Source organism: Bos grunniens, chromosome 9 (assembly GCF_055505025.1).
Source record: "Bos grunniens cultivar Pamir isolate PY7600 chromosome 9, Bosgru_T2T1.0, whole genome shotgun sequence".
In the NCBI taxonomy this organism is placed as follows: domain Eukaryota; kingdom Metazoa; phylum Chordata; class Mammalia; order Artiodactyla; family Bovidae; genus Bos; species Bos grunniens.
The window spans coordinates 20,436,915-20,448,714 of NC_141173.1; the positions used below are offsets into that span (position 1 = coordinate 20,436,915).

The 11,800-nt window shown below is 40.4% G+C and overlaps 1 non-coding gene across 1 annotated transcript; it reads left to right on the plus strand.

Annotated features, from left to right (window-relative positions):
• The first annotated feature begins 1,558 nt into the window (after positions 1 to 1,558).
• On the plus strand, positions 1,559 to 1,664 carry LOC147365661 (U6 spliceosomal RNA). Its single transcript, XR_015133521.1, has one exon. It is a non-coding gene; the product is annotated as a U6 spliceosomal RNA (small nuclear RNA).
• The last annotated feature ends 10,136 nt before the right edge of the window (positions 1,665 to 11,800 follow it).

An 11,800-nucleotide genomic window follows, 5' to 3' on the forward strand; every position in this document is an offset into this window, starting at 1 on the left:
AATTGCACTCATCTCACACGCTGGTAAAGTAATGCTCAAAATTCTCCAAGCCAGGCTTCAGCAATATGTGAACCGTGAACTTCCTGATGTTCAAGCTGGTTTTAGAAAAGGCAGAGGAACCAAAGATCAAATTGCCAACATCTGCTGGATCATGGAAAAAGCAAGAGAGTTCCAGAAAAACATCTATTTCTGCTTTATTGACTATGCCAAAGCCTTTGTGTGGAACACAATAAACTGTGGAAAATTCTGAAAGAGATGGGAATACCAGACCACCTGACCTGCCTCTTGAGAAATCTGTATGCAGGTCAGGAAGCAACAGTTAGAACTGGACATGGAACAACAGACTGGTTCCAAATAGCAAAAGGAGTACATCAAGGCTGTATATTGTCACCCTGTTTATTTAACTTATATGCAGAGTACATCATGAGAAACGCTGGACTGGAAGAAACACAAGCTGGAATCAAGATTGCTGGGAGAAATCTCAATAACCTCAGATGTGCAGATGACACCACCCTCATGGCAGAAAGTGAAGAGGAACTAAAAAGCCTCTTGATGAAAGTGAAAGTGGAGAGTGAAAAAGTTGGCTTAAAGCTCAACATTCAGAAAACGAAGATCATGACATCCAGTCCCATCACTTCATGGGAAATAGATGGGGAAACAGTGGAAACAGTGTCAGACTCTATTTTTCTGGGCTCCCAAATCACTGCAGAGGGTGACTGCAGCCATGAAATTAAAAGAAGCTTACTCCTTGGAAGGAAAGTTATGACCAACCTAGATAGAATATTGAAAAGCAGAGACATTACTTTGCCAACAAAGGTCCGTCTAGTCAAGGCTATGGTTTTTCCTGTGGTCATGTATGGATATGAGAGTTGGACTGTGAAGAAAGCTGAGCGCCAAAGAATTGATGCTTTTGAACTGTGGTGTTGGAGAAGACTCTTGAGAGTCCCTTGGACTGCAAGGAGATCCAACCAGTCCATTCTGAAGGAGATCAGCCCTAGGATTTCTTTGGAAGGAACAATGCTAAAGCTGAAACTCCAATACTTTGGCCACCTCATGCGAAGAGTTGATTCATTGGAAAAGACACTGATGCTGGGAGGGATTGGGGGCAGGAGGAGAAGGGGATGACAGAGGATGAGATGGCTGGATGGCATCACTGACTCGATGGACATGAGTCTGAATGAACTCCGGGAGTTGGTGTTGGACAGGGAGGCCTGGCATGCTGCGATTCATGGGGTCTCGAAGAATCGGACACAACTGAGTGACTGATCTGATCTGATCTGATCTGAGGGAAACCTCGGGTGCTGCAATCCATTGGATCGCAAAGAGTCAGACACAGCTGAGCGACTGAACTGAACTGAACCAAACTCAAAGAGCCTCTGTTCGCCTGGGCAATAATAAGCTCATCTCATTTTTCTCACTGTGGAGAGCTGTGGTGAGTCATGTGTATGTGTGTGTGTGTGTTAGTCACTCAGTCATGTCTGACTCTTTGTGACCCCATGGACTGTAGCCTGCCAGGCTCCTCTGTCCATGAAATTCTCCAGGCATGAATACTGGAGTGGTGCTCACTTCGGCAGCACATATACTAAAATTGGAACGATACAGAAAAGATTAGCATGGCCCTGCACAAGGATGACACACAAATCAGTGAAGCGTTCCATATTTTTATATTCCATGCAACTAGAGACCAAAAGAAAGCAGGAGTAGCAATACTCATATCAGATAAAATAGACTTTAAAACAAAGGCTGTGAAAAGAGACAAAGAAGGACACTACATAATGATCAGAGCATCAATCCAAGAAGAAGATATAACAATTATAAATATATATGCACCCAACATAGGAGCACCACAATATGTAAGACAAATGCTAACAAGTATGAAAGGGGAAATTAACAATAACACAATAATAGTGGGAGACTTTAATACCCCACTCACACCTATGGGTAGATCAACTAAACAGAAAATTAACAAGGAAACACAAACTTTATTTTTTTTTAATTTGATTTTATTTTTAAACTTTACAATATTGTATTAGTTTTGCCAAATATCGAAATGAATCTGCCACAGGTATACCCGTGTTCCCCATCCTGAACCCTCCTCCCTCCTCCCTCCCCTCCCCTCCCTCTGGGTCCTCCCAGTGCACCAGCCCCAAGCATCCAGTACCGTGCATGGAATCTGGACTGGCAACTCGTTTCATACATGATATTATACATGTTTCAATGCCATTCTCCCAAATCTTCCCACCCTTTCCCTCTCCCATAGAGTCCATAAGACTTTTCTATACATCGGTGTCTCTTTTGCTGTCTCGTACACAGGGTTATTGTTACCATCTTTCTAAATTCCATATATATGCATTAGTATACTGTATTGGTGTTTTTCTTTCTGGCTTACTTCACTCTGTATAATAGGTTCCAGTTTCATCCATCTCATTAGAACAGATTCAAATGTATTCTTTTTAATGGCTAAGTAATACTCCATTGTGTGTATGTACCACAGCTTTCTTATCCACTCATCTGCTGATGGACATCTAGGTTGCTTCCATGTCCTGGCTATTATAAACAGTGCTGCGATGAACAGTGGGGTACACGTGTCTCTTTCCCTTCTGGTTTCCTCAGTGTGTATGCCCAGCAGTGGAATTGCTGGATCATAAGGCAGTTCTATTTCCAGTTTTTTAAGGAATCTCCACACTGTTCTCCATAGTGGCTGTACTAGTTTGCATTCCCACCAACAGTGTAAGAGAGTTCCCTTTTCTCCACACCCTCTCCAGCATTTATTGCTTGTAGACTTATGGATTGCAGCCATTCTGACTGGCATGAAATGGTACCTCATAGTGGTTTTGATTTGCATTTTTCTGATAATGAGTGATGTTGAGCATCTTTTCATGTGTTTGTTAGCCATCTGTATGTCTTCTTTGGAGAAATGTCTATTTAGTTCTTTGGCCCATTTTTTGATTGGGTCGTTTATTTTTCTGGAGTTGAGCTGTAGGAGCTGCTTGTATATTTTTGAGATTAGTTGTTTGTCGGTTGCTTCATTTGCTATTATTTTCTCCCATTCTGAAGGCTTCCTTTTCACCTTGCTAATAGTTTCCTTTGTTGTGCAGAAGCTTTTAAGTTTAATTAGGTCCCATTTGTTTATTTTTGCTTTTATTTCCAATATTCTGGGAGGTGGGTCATAGAGGATCCTGCTGTGATGTATGTCGGAGAGTGTTTTGCCTATGTTCTCCTCTAGGAGTTTTATAGTTTCTGGTCTTACGTTGAGATCTTTAATCCATTCTGAGTTTATTTTTGTGTATGGTGTTAGAAAGTGTTCTAGTTTCATTCTTTTACGAGTGGTTGACCAGCTTTCCCAGCACCACTTGTTAAAGAGATTGTCTTTAATCCATTGTATATTCTTGCCTCCTTTGTCAAAGATAAGGTGTCCATATGTGCATGGATTTATCTCTGGGCTTTCTATTTTGTTCCATTGATCAATATTTCTGTCTTTGTGCCAGTACCATACTGTCTTGATAACTGTGGCTTTGTAATAGAGCCTGAAGTCAGGTAGATTGATTCCTCCCGTTCCATTCTTCTTTCTCAAGATCGCTTTGGCTATTCGAGGTTTTTTGTATTTCCATACAAATTGTGAAATTATTTGTTCTAGCTCTGTGAAGAATACCGTTGGTAGCTTGATAGGGATTGCATTGAATCTATAAATTGCTTTGGGTAGTATACTCATTTTCACTATATTGATTCTTCCAATCCATGAACATGGTATATTTCTCCATCTATTAGTGTCCTCTTTGATTTCTTTCACCAGTGTTTTATAGTTTTCTATATACAGGTCTTTAGTTTCTTTAGGTAGATATATTCCTAAGTATTTTATTCTTTCCGTTGCAATGGTGAATGGAATTGTTTCCTTAATTTCTCTTTCAGTTTTCTCATTATTAGTGTATAGGAATGCAAGGGATTTCTGTGTGTTGATTTTATATCCTGCAACTTTGCTATAATCATTGATTAGTTCTAGTAATTTTCTGGTGGAGTCTTTAGGGTTTTCTATGTAAAGGATCATGTCATCTGCAAACAGTGAGAGTTTTACTTCTTCTTTTCCAATTTGGATAAGGAAACACAAACTGAAATGATACAATAGACTCATTAGACCTAATTGATATCTATAGGACATTTCACCCCCAAACAATGAATTTCACCTTTTTCTCAAGCACACACGGAACCTTCTCCAGGATAGATCACACCCTGGGCCATAAATCTAGCCTTGGTAAATTCAAAAAAAATTGAAATCATTCCAAGCATCTTTTCTGACCACAATACAGTAAGATTAGATCTCAATTACAGGAGAAAAACTTTTTAAAATTCCAACATATGGAGGCTGAACAACACACTGCTGAATAACCAACAAATCATAGAAGAAATCAAAAAAGAAATCAAAATATGCATAGAAATGAATGAAAATGAAAACAAAACAACCCAAAACCTGTGGGACACTGTAAAAGCAGTGCTAAGGGGAAAGTTCATAGCAATACAGGCATACCTCAAGAAACAAGAAAAAAGTCAAATAAATAACCTAACTCTACACCTAAAACAACTAGAAAAGGAAGAAATGAAGAACCCCAGGGTTAGTAGAAGGAAAGAAATCTTAAAAATTAGGGCAGAAATAAATGCAAAAGAAACAACAGAGACCATAGCAAAAATCAACAAAGCCAAAAGCTGGTTCTTTGAAAGGATAAATAAAATTGAGAAACCATTAGCCAGACTCATCAAGAAACAAAGGGAGAAAAGTCAAATCAATAAAATTAGAAATGAAAATGGAGAGATCACAACAGACAACACAGAAATACAAAGGATCATAAGAGACTACTATCAGCAATTATATTCCAATAAAATGGACAACGTGGAAGAAATGGACAAATTCTTAGAAAAGTACAACTTTCCAAAACTGAACCAGGAAGAAATAGAAAATCTTAACAGACCCATCACAAGCATGGAAATTGAAACTGTAATCAGAAATCTTCCAAAAAAAAAAAAAAAAAAAGCCCAGGTCCAGATGGCTTCACAGATGAATTCTACCAAAAATTTAGAGAAGAACTAACACCTATCCTACTCAAACTCTTCCAGAAAATTGCAGAGGAAGGCAAACTTCCAAACTCATTTTATGAGGCCACCATCACCCTAATACCAAAACCTGACAAAGATGCCACAAAAAAAAAAAAAAAGAAAATTACAGGCCAATGTCACTGATGAACATAGATGCAAAAATCCTTAACAAAATTCTAGCAATCAGAATCCAACAACACATTAAAAAGATCATACACCATGACCAAGTGGGCTTTATCCCAGGGATGCAAGGATTCTTCAATATCCGCAAATCGATCAATGTAATACACCATATTAACAAATTGAAAAACAAAAGCCATATGATTATCTCAATAGATGCAGAGAAAGCCTTTGACAAAATTCAACATCCATTTATGATAAAAACTCTCCAGAAAGCAGGAATAGAAGGAACATACCTCAACATAATAAAAGCTATATAAGACAAACCCACAGCAAACCTTATCCTCAATGGTGAAAAATTGAAAGCATTTCCCCTAAAGTCAGGAACAAGACAAGGGTGCCCACTTTCACCACTACTACTTAACATAGTTTTGGAAGTTTTGGCCACAGAAATCAGAGCAGAAAAAGAAATAAAAGGAATCCAGATTGGAAAAGAAGAAGTAAAACTCTCACTGTTTGCAGATGACATGATCCTCTACATAGAAAACCCTAAAGACTCCACCAGAAAATTACTAGAGCTGATCAATGAATATAGTAAGTTGCAGGATATAAAATCAACACAGAAATCCCTTGCATTCCTATACACTAATAATGAGAAAATAGAAAGAGAAATCAAGGAAACAATTCCATTCACCATTGAAATGAAAAGAATAAAATACTTAGGAATATATCTACCTAAAGAAACTAAAGACCTGTATATAGAAAATTATAAAACACTGGTGAAAGAAATCAAAGAGGACACTAATAGATGGAGAAATATACCATGTTCATGGATTGGAAGAATCAATATAGTGAAAATGAGTATACTACCCAAAGTAATCTATAGATTCAATGCAATCCCTATCAAGCTACCAACGGTATTTTTCACAGAGCTAGAACAAATAATTTCACAATTTGTATGGAAATACAAAAAAATCTCGAATAGCCAAAGCGATCTTGAGAAAGAAGAATGGAACTGGAGGAATCAACCTGCCTGACTTCAGGCTCTACTACAAAGTCACAGTCATCAAGACAGTATGGTACTGGCACAAAGACAGAAATATAGATCAATGGAACAAAATAGAAAGCCCAGAGATAAATCCACACACCTATGGACACCTTATCTTTGACAAAGGAGGCAAGAATATACAATGGAGAAAAGACAATCTCTTTAACAGTGGTGTTGGGAAAACTGGTCAACCACTTGTAAAAGAATGAAACTAGAGCACTTTCTAACACCATACACAAAAATAAACTCAGAATGGATTAAAGATCTAAATGTAAGACCAGAAACTATAAAACTCCTAGAGGAGAACATAGGCAAAACACTCTCCAGCATAAATCACAACAGGATTCTCTACAACCAACCTCCCAGAATACTGGAAATAAAAGCAAAAGTAAACAAATGGGACCTAATTAAAATTAACAGCTTCTGCACAACAAAGGAAACTATAAGCAAGGTGAAAAGACAGCCTTCAGAATGGGAGAAAATAATAGCAAATGAAGCAACGGACAAACAACTAATCTCAAAAATATACAAGCAACTCCTGCAGCTCAATTCCAGAAAAATAAACGACCCAATCAAAAAATGGGCCAAAGAACTAAATAGACATTTCTCCAAAGAAGACATACAGATGGCTAACAAACACATGAAAAGATGCTCAACATCACTCATTATCAGAAAAATGCAAATCAAAACCACAATGAGGTACCATTTCACACCAGTCAGAATGGCTACGATCCAAAAGTCTACAAGCAATAAATGCTGGAGAGGGTGTGGAGAAAAGGGAACCCTCTTATACTGTTGGTGGGAATGCAAACTAGTGCAGCCACTATGGAGAACAGTGTGGAGATTCCTTAAAAAACTGGAAATAGAACTGCCTTATGATCCAGCAATCCCACTGCTGGGCATACACACCAAGGAAACCAGAATTGAAAGGGACACGTGTACCCCACTGTTCATCGCAGCACTGTTTATAATAGCCAGGACATGGAAGCAACCTAGATGTCCATCAGCAGATGAATAGATAAGAAAGCTGTGGTACATATATACAATGGAGCATTACTCAGCCATTAAAAAGAATATATTTGAATCAGTTCTAATGAGGTGGATGAAACTGGAGCCTATTACACAGAGTGAAGTAAGCCAGAAAGAAAAACACCAATACAGTATACTAATGCATATATATGGAATTTAGAAAGATGGTAACGATAACCCTGTATGCGAGACAGCAAAAGAGACACAGATGTATAGAATAGTCTTTTGGACTCTGTGGGAGAGGGAGAGGGTGGGATGATTTGGGAGAATGGCATTGAAACATGTATAATATCATATAAGAAATGAATCGCCAGTCCAGGTTCAATGCAGGATACAGGATGCTTGGGGCTGGTGCACTGGGATGACCCAGAGGGATGGTACGGGAAGGGAGGTGGGAGGGGGGTTCAGGATGGGGAACACGTGTACACCTGTGACAGATTCATGTTGATGTATGGCAAAACCAATACAATATTGTAAAGTAATTAGCCTCTAATTAAAATAAATTTAAATTAAAAAAAAAAAAGAATACTAGAGTGGGTTCCAGTATTCTTGGAACGGCCAGTTCCTGCTCCAGTCATCATATATATGTGGATGTATATGGATATCCATATATCCAATTTATGTATTTTCTTCCACCCATATTTATCTTTAAGTCATTGTCCTACTGGAAAACTAAACCCACAGTTAGCTTTGGAAACTCAGAGAGCTGTATTTTGAGAAGGGATGATTTTGGAATGCCTCAAAGGGAAAGGAAGGTCAGTCAAAGCCAAGAGCAAGCCAACAGGCAGTGAGTCATAACCAGTCATAAATTTTACTTCAGGACGTTAAGGTGATAGGCTATGCAGACTCTGACTCATGAGTAACAGTAACGTCTCCTCCCAATGTGGTAGGTGTGACTGATGAATTAGCAGTGCTAGTTTGGGTGGCAAATGAACAAGCCTTGTTACTTGCCCTCTACTTCGGCAGTGAGTTGAGCTTGTCTTTCAGGTATGGAGAGGTGAGAACGTAAAAATGTTTCTTTTAAGGCTTGTTAGGATTGGAATGTCACATTTCTACATCTGCATCATATATTTAATAAAGCAGAGTGAGACAAGCCAGTTTGCATGGCTGGGATAAATTGGAATATGTCATTAGACACATCACTTCCGAAGTCAGCTGCAGAAAGCAAGTTAATACAGTGTGTGGGGTCTGTGAGTATGCTGCTAATGTTTTGCTTTCACATGTGTTTAAACACACACTCAAGACCTTGGAATTGGTCCTTGCAAATGTCTAGGATGTACTTTGACATACGAGGGAAATGTCCTTGTAGTTAATCCTGTGAGATACTGGGAAATAGTTCAGCAAAAGATAAGACTCCAAGCAGAATACTTTATTCCTCTGAAAAACTTGTGTCCTTTAAAAAGCTTAAGTCCTTTCCCCCATGCTGCCTTGGGATGAGAACTCTTTCAGTCAGAAAGGCTCTTATGTGCAATTTGTAGGGGACCAGCTCCATCATGGCTGCTCTCACGCCAGGTCCCAACATAAGCCTTGGAGGCAAGGCCCCGCTGCAGCCTGACTTGTCTCAGTGACCATCGATCATCCTCTCAGGAACTCAGCGAAAGAGGCAATCTTGAGAGGAGATGTCCCCGAGCCATGTCCCATCCAACTGCCCCACCTGTGAGAGATGCCACAAGGCAGTTTCTCATCTGTTCCCCTGGTCCCTAGGAGCCATGGGACTTTCCACCCATCCCCCAGCCTTCAGAAACAGATGCAGACTCTAAAGCAACTCGGGGTCCTCAGGAACAGCGTCCCCCTGCTCATGTCACCTTCATCATTGGGCCCTTTGGGTTTGGTGTTGTCCTGCGGGACAGAGACGCAGATAACTGACACACACTGATCTTATTAAGATTGTCTAAATCCACCTGGGCTTGTTGTCTCCTTAGCAGTGTCGCAAGCTGATCTTACTGCATTCCAAGTGGCCACACGCTGCTGCCTAGAGAATGCTTGACTGCCTGGAGTTCCTGTTTAGTCACACAGTCATGTCTGACTTTTTGTGACCCCCATGGACTATAGCCCGCCAGGCTCCTCTGTCCATGGGACTTTCCAGGCAAGAATACTGGAGCAGGTTGCCATTTCCTTTACCAGGGAATCTTCCTGATCCAGGGACCGAACTCATATCTCCTGCATTGACAGGTGGATAACAGCTTGGTAGAAAAACTGGTCAACAGTAGCTTAAGAGGGGGAGGATGTTTATATTCCTCACATGCTAAGAAGTCTGGACATGGGCAACTGCTATGTTAAGTGATGGACATTACGTCAGAGCTGGTGTCACTGTTTAGCAGGCTTCTTGGTCCCAAGATAGCTGCTGTGGTGGCAGGCATCACATCTGCATTCAAGGCAGGATGAAGCAGTAAAGGCAGGTTCCAGCTATGCATCTGTTTACTTTAGGAAAGCCATAGCTTTTCCAGAAGCCTGTCTGCAGACTTTCCCTTGTGTATTATTGGCCCTAACAAGGTCACACCAACCTGAGCTTCAGGGGAGGCCAGAGATCCAGTTTTGAAAGAGAGGAACTAGATTGGAATGATTGGCCTAGACTAGATCAGACTGGTCATAGTACACTGCTGGGTGGGTCTCCTTGCCTCTCATAACCAGACAGGAGCTTCACTGGTGAGACAGAGAGGAGAATGGATTGGGTAGGCAACAGCTGTGTCTGCCACTTGAGCCAGTGTGGCCAGTCCCAGCTTCTCAGCTCCCAAAGACTTATCAGTAGCTGACTCCAGTCTGTCCCTGCTTGTGATTCAACTGTGGCTCCTACTCAAACTGGACTAGGTGATTGAGGACCTTGTGAAAACAACTTCCAACTCTACAGAAACTGTGAGAGTCACCTAAAAGAAAAAAAAAAAAAAAAACTATTAGAGTTTTCACAATCAAAGACTATAGACATACCAGCCTTGAATGTCTTTTGAAGCCTTTTTTCTTTTCTTCATTCTAGAGGTGAAATACCAGAAAGTGAAAGTTTCTCGAGTCATGTCCGGCTCTTTGTGACCCCATGGACTATACAGTGTGGAATTCTCCAGGCCAGAATACTGTAATGGATAGCCTTTCCCTTCTCCAGGGGATCTTCTCAACCCAGGGATCGAACCCAAGTCTCCCACATTGCAGGTGGATTCTTTACCAACTGAGTCCCAAGGGAAGTCCAAAATGCCAGAGTTGACCTCAATGGTTTGACGTTAAGGGTCTGAAGCCATTGCAAGCCTACCTCCCTTTGCAGAATTCTAATCATGGTTAAGTTTCTCTCAGGTAAGAGTACTATATTGCCTCATTCAATTAAGAGATAGTTGGGACTGTTACCTGAGTGTTGGCAGACTGATGCAAGGAAAATTAACCTATCTGGTCAGGAGGGAAGAAAATTTTCAAATGCTACCAATGGACCTCATCCCTAAGGAGACAGGCTATGAGGACTTAACCTGCCCCCTACTTTCCCTTTCATTTGCCAAACTCCTCAAGACCCTGCTTAAAAATGACTTGCTTTGTGAAATCACTCACAAAGTTCTCAAAGTTAGACCAACCATCTGTAATCTAATAGCCCCTTTCCATATTTCTCTTTTCCCTAACACTTTACCACTGGCACACAGGAATGACTGACTTATCCAGCCATCTCACCCACCAGGTTAGCAACATTCCCAAGGGAGAAGTTTTGTCCCAAACATTTAGTACAAGGTTGGAAGCACAGTAGTAACACAGTCTTATTGAATAAAATCTATTTACACTTTGAATAGTTGTTAACTTATAACATTAAAGTCCTACACCTTTTTTTAAATTGAAGTACAGCTGCTGTACAGTATGTTACAGGTGCATGCAGTGATTCATAAATTTTAAAGGTTACACTCCATTTATAGTTATTATAAAATACTGGCTATTATTCCTGTGTTGTACAATATATCTTTGTAGCTTCAATTCAGTTCAGTCGCTCAGTCGTGTCCGACTCTTTGCGACCCCATGAATCACAGCACCCCAGGCCTCCCTGTCCATCACCAACTCCCGGAGTTCACCCAGACTCACGTCCATCGAGTCAGTGATGCCATCCAGCCATCTCATCCTCTGTCGTCCCCTTCTCCTCCTGCCCCCAATCCCTCCCAGCATCAGAGTCTTTTCCAATGAGTCAGCTCTTCGCATGAGGTGGCCAAAGTACTGGAGTTTCAGCTTTAGCATCATTCCTTCCAAAGAAATCCCGGAGCTGGTCTCATGCCTAATAATTTGCACCTCTTACTCCCCTACCTCTGTCTTGGCTCTCCCCACTGGAAACCACTAGTTTGTGCACTCAAATGAGTCTGCTTCTTTCTGATCTTTTCATTAGTCTGTTGTGTTTTTAGATGCCACATATAAGTGAGATCATACAGTATTTGATATAAGATAAAGTCTTACATCTTAATTCAAGCACATAAAAATTTTAAAAAACACTCAGAAACTCAAAATAGGAAGCAAATGCAAAGCAAGAAAAATATTTGCAACTCCTGTCATGTGAAAATGGTTTATTTT